Consider the following 13771-nt stretch of genomic DNA (forward strand, 5'->3'; position numbering starts at 1 on the left):
GGTAAATTTGCAAAACGAAATATTTACTTAAAAAGTCATAATGCATGTGTACTTAACTGATATTTATGCCTTGTAATGTGCGACACAACATCATCACAACCACACAAGGAAGTTTTGCAAAAAAAAAAAAAAAAGAAAAACATTCAACCACCCCATCAAACCACAACAACAACAAACCCTTCGCCCCTTCCAACTTGTCGATTTCAATTTTCAATTCGTTTTCCAAATTTTTGCAAAATAAAAAAGGCGACTCGGAAAAGTTTTTCCTGTATATTTTCAATGTCGTCAACCGACGTCGTTTTGTCTTCGTCGCATGTTGCATATGAAGATATACACCGCAAGGCTACACAAGAAGCTTAAAGTCTCTATACAAAATGTTTCTCACAAAGAAGGGAGAGGGGTTGATCAAAAAGGATAATCGCACTGTCTCATATTATTATGACAAAAAAGTTTTCCGAAGAAGAGGTAAAAGAAGAAAAAAAAAGAAGATTTAAGAGGAGTTGTCTTTCGAAAAACGTTTAAGTATTAACTTTTTCGGGCGCTTTTGGGTAAAAAAGTTTCATAATATTATGTTTTTTTTAAATTTTTTTTTTTAAAGTTTACGATTCACTTGAGACACTTCCAACATATTATTTCTTCAGATAGGAGCGATGTCGTTGAGACTCTTATGAAATAGACACATGTCCTTAGAGACGCCTTTCAAAATTAATTTAGTAAAGATATAAATTGTCTGAGATTTTCGAGATTATGGGAAAGTATTTTGTGCGAAAGTTGTAAATTTTGAGGATTATTCAATACCATTTTATGATAATGTGTGTGTTTTTTTTTAGTATAAAATAATTCAGAAAATATAATTTTGAGAATCTCCAAGAAATGCTGGATCTAGTTGATTTAACCAGAACTTTGGTCATATTTAATATGACAGCACACATTTTGTAACCAGTGGACAAGCAAGACATTTCTAAAAATACATCATTTATTAGATTGCATTAAGCGGTTTAGAAGTTATGATGGAATAGATGAACATACTTCGTTGGAGTCAGATAAAAATTGATTTTTAATTTTCAAATTTCTCTAAAATGATAAAATTAAACATATTTTTTGTATTTTACAAAGAACCAATGCAATTACGTTGTACATTCTATTCCACGCATAAATATTAAATAATTACCATGCGCCGTTACGTCCGTCATCTGCATCAAATGTCACTAACCCAATAACAAAAATGAAATATTTCCATATCTAAAACAATAAATGATAAATTATAAAAAGAAACACACATGGTGGCATAAATTTTCATTATAGGATCCCATCTTCTCATTTTTTTCATTTTTCATTTTTTTCTATAAAATAATTTACATAAAAATCAACTTAACCAAAACGAAATACAACAACGAATATAGTAGTTGTGTAATTTTTGCATTCCTACTGTTATACATTTATTTGACAAGGGAAGAGAGAATATTCAGTATTTTTAGAATGTTATGTTCAATGTTCCATGGATTTTTTTTATCATCATTTTTTTTTCTCTGAACTTACCAATGTAAATACTTTCAAGAGTAAGGATTCACAAGTTATACAAAGCGTGAGATACAAGTTGTACACATGCAAGAGAAACGTGGATTTCAATGAACCGGAACTTTTTGCAAGAACCGCACGAAGAGGTTGTGTCCTTTTAGGAAATAAAAAATTGAAGAAGTCAACACATTTAGTTTAGCGGTTGACATTGGTATGAAGGGATGATACCAGAAAATGAAAATACATATAAAAAAAAAACAATTGACAAGAGGAAGGCAAATAAAGTACTTTGGAAGTTGAAAGGACAGTAGCTGGCAAGGAAGCTCCGATTTCCGTGATGTTCAATTGCAATGTTGTTAGTATGTACATTATTTCAACCTTTAACGTTAAAAAAAATAAACAGCAAAGAATTTATGTTTTTGATTAAATCTGAAATTTTAAGGAAATCTTTTGAAAAAAGTGCAGTCTTTAAATTGTCGATTATTGCGTTTAACTTTGATCGAGATAGAAGTTGGGATTAAATGCCATCCAAGCCATTATCCTAATTAGTCCAGCACATTGACTTCGGAATCATTTTAAATAATTAATTTTTTGATGGTTAAGCATGAATAAATTTTTATGCATGCATGTGATTTTCAGGAACTTTTCACATTTCGCTTTTATCAATATACATATTTTAATTCTCTATAGCAATTTTCAGCTCTATGCGAATGTTGCACATGTTTTACGAAAGCCTTAACCGTTTGGACAAACAAAAAACGCTATTTTATCGAATAGTCCTCTCTGCTCTCTCGGAAATCAAATATCTTTTAAACGATGGCAAATACGAAAAAGCACATTAAAAACAAATTTTTGTTTTTAATTAATAGCTCTGAGAGATAAAAACTGAATGCTTTTTTCGATAGCATCGGCCATTGGAAGAAAATAGACAAAAAACTATATTTTCTACAAAGGAGTGGATACCACTTTTAAGCTTCCAAACGATAGGTAAGTGTTACTAAGGCAAATCTTAAGCTATTTTGTACAAAACATATAAAAATTTATTTAAAAAAAACTCATATTTTATCAGCTAATCACAAAAATTCACAGTTTTCGAGTTTTTGCCAAATTCAAAAAACCTTGTTTGTTTTAATGACAGCTTTTCAAAAAAAAAAAACCAAAGACGGTTTTATACAGGGTGTCCCAAAAGTTTACGTCGAAACGAAAACGGTAGATAGGATAGGTGATGACAGTTATCAGAAAAATAATTAAAAAAATCGCAGCCATATATTTTGGGAGTTATGGGCATTTGAAAAAAAGTCGAAAAAATGGTCACCCTGTGACGGTTTTTCATGTGCCGTGACTACAAATCTTAATTTTTTTCATTTTTTTCTTTTGTTACGGAACCTTGAATAACCCAAATGCATTCAAAAATTTTAACTCAGCTGCATCAGTTTTAAAGAAAATATTACTTTTTTACCCAACTTAGTACTAAAAAATTTTACATGACTCTAATTCAATGAGCCGTAGTGTAAAAAAAATGCACTACGATGTTTCGGCAAGTTGCCTCAAAAGTTGGTGTGTTCAATTCTCTTTTCAAAATGGTATAACATTGTTGGGAATATTTCATAAATAACCGAGATAAATTTTTTTTTCTTAAGAAATCCTACTCTTTTATGAGGTAATTTTTCCATATTATTCAAGTTTTGTACCCTTTCAGAACCTTTCAGAATACAAAAACTTAAATAATATGGAAAAATTACCCAAAAAAAAGTCGGATTTCTTAAGAAAAAAAATTTTATCTCGGTTATTTATGAAATATTCCCTATAATGTTATACCATTTTGAAAAGAGAATTGAACACACCAACTTTTAAGGCAACTTGCCGAAACATCGTAGTGCATTTTTTTTACACTACGGCTCATTGAATTAGAGTCATGTAAAAATTTTTAGTACTAAGTTGGGTAAAAAAGTAATATTTTCTTTAAAACTGATGCAGCTGAGTTAAAATTTTTGAATGCATTTGATAGCAGGGTTATTCAAGGTTCCGTAACAAAAGAAAATAAAATGCACGACTGGGGTCGCACGAACTTGCTCTTAGAGTTAAAGTTGCTTAATTTTTTAAGACTTTTTATATAGAAATTTGGAAAAAAAAAATAAAATTCGTTTAAAAAAAAAAAAATTAAATAAAATCTGAAATTAAATTGCCCTCCAAAACAAGTATGCAGTTTTGATTGATATACTAACATGCATTTTTAGAAAAAAAATTTTCAAAATCGTTAGAGCCGTTTTTTAAAAAACTATATTTTTATAAATAATTTTTTGGAAAAAAAGTTTAAAAATAAAATTGGTATGCCATTTTGTAGAAATCACTAATCAACATCTAAAAACAAAATTTCAAAAAAATTAAATGTCCCGTTTTCGAAAATTTGATTTTTCAAAAAAAAAATTTCAAAATTTTTTTAAAAATCCAAAAATTATTTTTTTCAAAATTTTATTTTTGGCTTATACTTAAATTATAAAAATGCTTCTTCACAAAAAGTTTCGTTGAAATCGAATAAGCAGTTTTGGAGATAATCGGATTTGAAAAAAACGGTTCTATGGCAGGTACCGTTAATAATGATTTTCAAAAACAAATTTTTTCATTAGAAGATAGACCTTAGCTTAAAACTAACATTTAAATTTTTTAAACAAAATCGTTGGAGCCGTTTTCGAGATATTTCAATTTTACTAAAATCGGTATATGACAAGTACCGTTATTATTGGTCCAAAAAAATTAATTCCAAAAACCCCTCTGGAGAGTCGCCAAATAACGCTACATACCAAGTTTGACATCAATCGGTCCATCCGTTTAGGCTGTAGCTCCTTATACAGACAGACAGACAGACTGACAGACTGACAGACTGACAGACTGACAGACTGACAGACTGACAGACTGACAGACTGACAGACTGACAGACTGACAGACTGACAGACTGACAGACTGACAGACTGACAGACTGACAGACTGACAGACTGACAGACTGACAGACTGACAGACTGACAGACTGACAGACTGACAGACTGACAGACTGACAGACTGACAGACTGACAGACTGACAGACTGACAGACTGACAGACTGACAGACTGACAGACTGACAGACTGACAGACTGACAGACTGACAGACTGACAGACTGACAGACTGACAGACTGACAGACTGACAGACTGACAGACAGACAGACAGACAGACAGACGGACTTCCGGGACCCACTTTTTTGGCATTGTCTACCATCGTAATGTCATGGAAAAATGTTATCTCAACTTTTTTTTTTTGTACGAATGCATAACTTGATATATAGTACCTATATCGCAAGTAAAAATGAAAAAAATTAAGATTTGTAGTCACGGCACATGAAAAACCGTCACAGGGTGACCATTTTTTCGACTTTTTTTCAAATGCCCATAACTCCCAAAATATATGGCTGCGATTTTTTTAATTATTTTTCTGATAACTGTCATCACCTATCCTATCTACCGTTTTCGTTTCGACGTAAACTTTTGGGACACCCTGTATAGAGGACCAAATAGGTAATCTACAAGTTTTTCAAATACTACTTTTGATACGACTCACCGTTTAGGAATAATAGGGTAAATTAGGGCATTATGGCATACCTAAGCACAAACTCAAATAACTTTACTACGGACTACAATTTTTACTTCAATCATTTTTTTTAATTAAATTTCATAAAAACATAACATGAATAAATTATTTAAGAATAAAAATTCAAGCTTTTTAACAAAAAATAAATTAAATTAAAAATAGTCCAAAAAAAACCATATTGCCCTATGTACGGGCAATATGGCGAACCCCATTTACTTCGGAACCCTTTACTTTTTTTACGTATATTCAGCATTTCTGAAATATAATTGTAAATAAGTTTCATAAAATTAACGTTAAATTGAGGTTATTTTCAAATTTAAAAAAATGCAGAGATACTTTTGAAATTAGTTTTACATAAGGGCATTATGGCGCAGTCGGGTATAATATAGCGCCATAATGCCCTTATTACATCTGCGCCATATTGCAAAATATATACATATTCACAAAACTCCAAAAACTAAACACAATTCTTACTTCAGTTAAAATATAACAAGTGATATAACCAAACCAAAACTGTACTCTGCATTCCACTCTTCACAACAAACACGTGCACTGTATAGTTACCGAGATACACACAAACAAAAACAAAGCGATATTATATTGGAACCCAGAACCGGTATATTTTTTTTGTTTTCTTTTTTGTTTGGCACAAAAATAATAGCACTGACCTGCGATCGTCACAAGGCTAGTGTTCGACGAAGGCCAAAGTTTCTGCATTGGTTTTATTTAAATGCGAGTATTGGAAGTATGGTAGTTGAGAGGTGCGCCATAATGCCCGGTGCGCCATAATGCCCGAAGTTACCCTATGCAAAAAATATGTTATTTTCGACATTTGACACTTTTTAAAATCGCGTAGAAAAAAAAGTATTGTCATTTGTTTTAGGGAATTACAAAACCTACAAGTCGTCCATTAATTTTTTTTTGTATAGCTTTCTCCGTTTCAAAGTCATACAATGAAAAAACCAACATTTTCGATATTTACTCTTGAATAACTTTTTATGTAGGTACACATGACATTTTTGGGTACTTCTGACATTTTACTTTAATCGATGTTTCAATGCTCTGTATCAATTTTCAGCTCTAGGTATGCGAAAAATTTCCGGGTTGAATGTTTGACCGATCTATGTCCCTTCTTCTCGATGAAAAAATCACAAACTATTCATAAAAATCTCCTTCCAAAGAAATTTTTTTCACTTGAAATGTCCCTTTGACCGATTAAGTTATAGTTCTAGAATGGACCATGACACGGTCAAAAGCTAACAACCCTATTTGTTGCCATCCACAACAGTAATGCAGCTATTTACTTTCGTATTGTAACCAATTTCTATATGTTCCAATGTTGCACCCTCGCAAAATAATGCAAGAATATCATCCATTCAAAGGCCAACCACCTGCAGTAAAAATAAATCCACCCTACTGCCCTTTCTCATCCATAGAGTCCCTTTACCCAACCCACACTAGATTTCGGTACTCCTTTTGCACATGCACTCTAAGTGCCGTGGGAATTCTCCCAGGATCTTTTATTTATGTAAAATTGCAATACCCACTTGAAGCCATAGCCACTCTACCACATAACCAGCAATCTGCGATTAAAGTAAACTGCAGTCAACTTTTCGCCCCCTACTCTGACTCCAAAGTACAAAAGTACAAAGGGTACCCTTAGATAAGGAAAAAAAGAGTGAACACACGCATACCAACAGACGCAAATATAATCAACACTCTGGGCCCTTAAACCATGATACATACAAATGCATTGCATAATTTAACCATGCACTCTTCTTTAGTCCTTGTGTTGCAGCGCAGCAGTCAGTACAGGGCTAGAAAAAAACACATATAACCTTCCTCCGAACTCCACCTGTGTCGTCGTCGTCGGTCGACTCGAAGACAAAGCTCCTGCAAGGATGCATATTTTAAATCCTCTCTCTCTTGCAGGCACCGCCGCAAACCCCTCATGAATGTTTCATGGGTTTTTAGCCAAAAATTCGCTCCATTTAGAACCAAAATGGGGCGCCACACACTGCACTTTGCGCACACAAAGCACAAAAAAGGATATTTCAATGAATGCACCACAACGACAGCTGAAATAAGAATCCACCTTTCCCTAAGGGCAATGCATGCACCTACACATCCTGGAGATCCTTTATACAAAAAGAGAGCTTGTGCAGAGCTCATCCCCATCATGTCCTCGTTCCATGCCAACAAGGATGGTTAAGTGGAAGTTAGGAGTCCCTGACGTTTGTGTTTATACGATCCAACTACGCGAATAAACGATGCGATGACGACGATGATATGGAAAGTGATGATGACGGTGCAGAGTGTTATCCTTTTCGTTTTACAGTCAGTCGTTTGACACTTGAGTTAAATTGGTTACCATAGATTCTATATACACTTGCCCTCACTTTATCTTTTTTGCAGGACTCGAATAAACGAAGTGGTCACTTGTATGATGCTGTAGTTTGGGGGAAGATTGAAAGAAATTAAAACCAAACATGAGTTATCCTTGTGACGAAGGTTTTCTTCCGCTACACACACACACACACACACTCGAGTCCTGTGACCGTAAATAAAATCTCATAAATTATAACTCTGGTTGAATCCTTGTTATTGTTGTTATTGACCATTCTATCCCACACTAGCTTTATCCTGGAACTCATGTTACTTTCAAGGATATGCAAAAAGGTTTGCCCTTGTTTTTCTTGTATATCTTCTGTTTTTCGTCTTCGGTCAACACTTCATTAATCAGCAGAAAGCAAATGGACCAGGGAAACTGTAGGTATACACACTGCTGAAAGGAAGGACAAACATATTTGGGTAGGTATACCTTAAAGTGACTTTTTAAGGAAATCGTGCCGAATCTAATACAACAGCTGGTTTGTGTTACTAACAAGGAAATGTATCTTAGAATGTGCAGAGTAGAATGGGTTAGAAAAATATTGAAATGGGACACACAATGTGTGTGACCACTTTTCAGTTTGACCAAAAGGGGAATGTCCTTAAAAACTTAAGGATAGGTAAGTTTTGATAGTTCACAGAGCACGATATAAATTGCGAAACGAAAAAAAGCTCAGTGGCGCCAGATAAAAAAGGATTTTTCATATATGTTTTTATCTGATTTTGATGAATCGACAAGCAAAATTATGAGTTCATTCGAATATATTTATGATCATATGTTCCATTATAACATCTTAAATTCTTGTTAGAATTTTACAAATGGGATATTGCTGTAAGCGTCTTACTTTCCCGATAGTTAAAGGTTATATATAGTCTCATTAAAATAAATATGGCGCACTCTAGAAGCAAAAATCATGAACTAGCTATGTTTTACAGTGAAACTGTAGTCGAAACTGCTTAATCCCAGCTGAAACTTAGATATCACAACCAAATGGTTAGTAAAACGTGGTCTTAGAAACAGAAACCAAGAAATCGCATCCGATACCTAAAAATCGGAGCCGAAATTGATAAATTTAATTTAAATTTAACAAAATACTGATAGATCGGTACTTAAGATGATAAATCGCAGCTTCTAAATCATATTTGAAGTGTGTAAATCGCAGCCGATTATTGGTTAATAAATAAAAGTCAAATATATTATATATATTAAAATATATATCGCAATTGAAACTAGAAAATCGCAACCGATTCTTGGTTAATCGCACCCGATACTTGTAAATTGCATCCGAAAATTGATGAAATTAAGCCGAAAGTAGTAAATACCAGCTAAAACAGGTTAATCGGTACCAAAATTGGAAAATCGCTGCAAAAGTTGGTAGGAATCGCAAATGGAACTTGTTAAATTGCAACTGAAGCTAAAATCGTTGTCGTAACATGATAAATTTTACACTAAAACTGGCAAATATTAGCCAAAATTAATATATTGCAACAACAACTGATAAATCACAGCCAGTAGATCGCAATGCAGCTTGAAAATGGTATTTGAAGCGTGTAAATCGTTCCCTAGGATTTGTAAGTCGCAGTCAAAAACTATACCTAAAGAAAGCAAAACCTAATATAAAAAATTAAAGCGAACAATTGCTCTCGAAACTGGAAAATCGCAACCGATACTTGGTTAATCGCAGCCGATACTTGTAAATCACAGCTGAAAATTGATAAAATTAAGCAAAAACTGGTAAAAAGCAGCCTTAACTGGCAGATCTCTTCCAAAACTGCAAAAGATTTTGAGAATCGTATTTGAAACTTGTAAATCGCTGCTCAAAACTGGTGAATCGTAGACGAAATTGTTTTATGCAAATGTTTATTAGCACTACGCCACTGTCCTTTTCATTAAACCCTAGAAAACTCTAAGAAAATTTTCAAAATTTTACTCCACATCTTCCCCCATTTTTACGTGTGAATAAAATGACAAATCGCTTCTTTGTTTCAAGTTTAATCAAATATTTCCAAACACAATACACATCATTCCTTCCAAAAATACCTATATCCCGTTACTTAAACAAATTACCATACCATATGTGACGTGACAAGAAATCCTCATTTGTATATTTGGCAAGTAATCTACAATTTGTATCCCTTGAGTAATTTCCACGTATTCGACTTACCCTTACCCCAAAACCCTGATCACTGATGGTGAGGTAAAAAGTATTGTCAATATCTTGAAAACCAAAAAGTGTCTTACCCATATCAATGTGTGACCAAAAAAATATAATTCTTTAACTTTTATAACCCCCATCGACCGAAACTGGACCTAGCTATATTCCCATTCCCCAATTTGTAATTGAGAAACTTTAAAATTTCCATAGTCATTGACCGAGGTTAGATTGTTTTAAGTTGCAAAAAGCTGATAACGTCGTCGTCTCCATACGGGACAGTTTTACCATATCCAACATAGGAAGGAAAAAAGGTTGAAAGTGTGAGGCTTGTGTCCTTAATGCGTGTTGTTAACCATAGTTCAGCACTTGACTCTGAACATTCTCTAGTTTGAATTTGAGAGTGTTTTTTTTACTACTCAACCCCATCCCAATCCAACATACACGTTTAGGTGATGATAGCTTTTAGCCATAAAGGGTCAGGATTTTATAAATGGTACAAAACTTTAAATTATTCAAGAAAATGACAAATGGCTAGGCAATATAGAGAAGAAGTAGAATACCAACATTGATTTTATTTAATTTTACTCGGGTTCGTATGATCCTGTGTTGTTTTGTCCCATTCGGGGATGAATAGTGAGAATTAGTAAATGTTGGTTGGTATATAGGCAATTTAGACTTTTGGATAATCAATATGATTTTCAAGGACTAAAACCTGCTTCTGTTTTATAATTTATGTCCTTTTTTTTTTAAGGAATGTTACCTCTTCCGTTGCAGGACGTTCGTATTCGTTTATAAAATGTAATCTGGTTTTCGTGTTAGATGTGGGTTTTGATTAATCTTTTTGATTTTAAAGGGTTTTAGCTCATATATTGGTATGTAAGGGTTTATCCTTATTAAATGTGATGCTAATTTGAATATGTGGAGTTAAGTGCTTTTGGTAAATGTATAATTTTATATTAAAAAAAGATTGGGTTGGGATAAAAAGACTGACAGTATAAATCACTACCAACTAAAAAAAATTCTTTTATACTATTTTTAATCCTGGGTAGCTAAACAAGGATTTTAGATTCGATAAAACATTGCAAAAAAATATACATTTATTAAACTTCTTTCAAGCTTCAATAAATCAGTAGGTACTTGTTTTAGTCTACATAAAAATATTCTTTAAAGTTCTAAAAGAATATTAAATGAAAACTCAAAGAAGAATTACCGAAGCTGTGGCTTTTGACATATACTACCTAGCTTCGAAAGTGCTTTGAACAAATCTAAATTAGCTTCTAGCTAAGTTGAATTTCTATGAAAAAAGTGATAAAAGGATTTGAATTAATAGTATAGAGTAACTAAAGCAAATTATTAGGGAACCCGGCTGAACAGCTCTGATTTTGACGATTTTTTTTTTCAAACGTAGGTAATTAAAGAACTTTAGAGTCTATAGATTCAAAATTTCCGATGTTGCCGTATTGTTTTTTAAAATTAAAATTAAATTTTTTTGGAACAAAACCATTTTTTTTGCTTAGATTTCATAAAACAACTGAAAGAAAAAGATTCTCGAGGTAATTTAAGGAAAAAAAATATGAGGAAGTAAGGGATAATCTTTCATCGTTTAAGCGATAAATGCAATTTTCTCACAATCTGACTCAAACACAAAAAAAATATTTTGAAAACAACGGCAGCACCTACAATATTTTAAAATACATTTTTTTCTTATCTGTCAAATTTAAATCCACTAAATTTAATTAAGAGTTTTTGAAAAAATGGTCCTCAAACTCAGAAATAAAAAAAAAATGTTATTAAAAAAATTTAAAATGACTTATTTCCAAACTTTTTCTAATAAAGTATGAAGTTATTTTAAGAAAAATTTTGGCCATAATTATTATCAGTTGAATTTCGAAGCAGAAAAGGTAATATATATCACACTTTTGAAAAAAAAATTAAAAATTACTTCAATTTAAATGGGTTTTTTTTTTGATGAAAACTGAATTTTTGCATTGAAATAATTAATTTTCTCAAAGACTTTGTGAATAAGAACTTTGAATTTTTGCTATTTAACTTTCAACAGTAAGGGTTATTAAATGAATAAAAAATAATTTTATACATATTTAGATGTTGCACTTTAAAAAAAAAAAAAAAATAAGTTAAATTTTTTTTCAAAACTTCTAATAAAAAAAGTTCTTCGAAAATGAAATACTTTTTGATTTTTTTCATAAACCGTAATACATATTGACATTTCCTTCTATAATTTCAAATCATAATAAATGCGGCCAAAAAAATTTGAAAATAAATGCATTTTTTATTAAGAAAAAGTTTTAAAAACGACATGTTAAAATTTTTTCAATAATTTTTTTTTTCAAAAATCTGAGTCCAGTTACCATTCTTTCAAGAGCCCTTACTTCAATTAACTTAATTTTAATTTTACAAATATGACTAAGCTTCTAGCTTTTTAAAAATGTATATTTAAATATTGTAGGTGTTGCTGCAATTAATAAGAAAATTGCATCTATAGCTTGAACGATGGAAGATTGTCCCTCACTCCCATATAGTTTTTTTCCTTGAATATTCTTAACAATCTTTTGGCATCAATTAATTTATGAAATTGAAAAAATTTTTTTTGTTTACAAAAATCTTCAATTAAATTTAAAAAATCAAAACGGCAACACCGGCAATTTTTAATTGTATAGACTTTAAAGTATTTTTTATAACTGACGTTTGAAGAAAAAGATCATCAAAATCTAAGCTGTTCGGCCGGGTTCCCTAATATTGCCAATTTTTGAGCTTTAGTTACTCCACTATAACGCTTAAATTATATTTTGATCACTGTTCCATGGTTGAACCAGGTTTAAGAAAAAAAAGGGTGGATGCATGCGTACCTATGTATGTACATTGATAAGTGCAGATAAAAGAAAGATTCTTCGAGTAAGGTTTGTGGCATTATTCATCGGTTAATATTGGAGTAGAATATTTAACAGAAAACAGAGGCGTACGTTGAGTTGGAGGGGCCCCAGGGTTTGGTTTGTACGCCCCTGTCAGAAAACCAATATTTCACTGTGTAACACTCAAAATATACGCGAGCGAAGACCTATAACGTTTTGTAGAGCTATTCCCACTGATTACGAAACGCTATTTAAAAAAGTCCCTTAGACCCCCAAAATCTGGAGTAAGGTACAAAAAACGGACCTTCAGCCTGTAACGAAGTGTTACATTTGTCCTATAAGTAAGTAAGTAAGTAAGTAAGTAATTGTTTTATTGAAATTCATGAGTAACAATTTTTGATTAAAAATATTTGAATATAAGGTTATCTTATCTTATTTGAAAATATATATATATTAATTAATTAAAGTAGTTTAACATAAAACATTTATTTTGCATCAATGACTCGGTTGAGTCGTCTGTTGCGATTAAATATCCATTAGATAGTTCTTTATGTTAGGGGGTATGATTGCTGCTGCTGATGTTGTTTTTGCAGGTGTTGTTGTTAGTTTTAGTGGTGATGTTGGTATTGTTGTTGGTGTTGGTGTTGATGTTGTTGTTGATGTTGGTGTTGGTGTTGTTGATGTTGGTGTAGGTGTAGGTGTAGGTGTTGATGTTGGTGTGGGTGTTGGTGTTGATGTCGGTGTTGGTGTTGGTGTTGGTGTTGGTGTTGGTGTTGATGTTGATGTTGATGTTGATGTTGATGTTGATGTTGATGTTGTTGTTGGTGTTGGTGTTGGTGTTGGTGTTGTTGTTGATGTTGATGTTGATGTTGATGTTGATGTTGATGTTGATGTTGGTGTAGGTGTAGGTGTTGATGTGGGTGTTGGGGTTGGTGTGGATGTTGGTGTTGGTGTTGATGTTGGTGTTGATGTTGGTGTTGATGTTGGTGTTGGTGTTGATATCGGTGTTGGTGTTGGTGTTGGTGTTGATGTCGGTGTTGGTGTTGTTGTTGATGTTGGTGTAGGTGTAGGTGTAGGTGTTGATGTTGGTGTGGGTGTTGGTGTTGTGTTGGGGTTGGTGTGGATGTTGGTGTTGATGTTGTAGGTGTTGATGTTGGTGTGGGTGTTGGTGTTGGAGTTGGTGTGGATGTTGGTGTTGGTGTTGATGTTGGTGTT

This window comes from Episyrphus balteatus, chromosome 4, assembly GCF_945859705.1.
Source record: "Episyrphus balteatus chromosome 4, idEpiBalt1.1, whole genome shotgun sequence".
NCBI lineage: Eukaryota > Metazoa > Arthropoda > Insecta > Diptera > Syrphidae > Episyrphus > Episyrphus balteatus.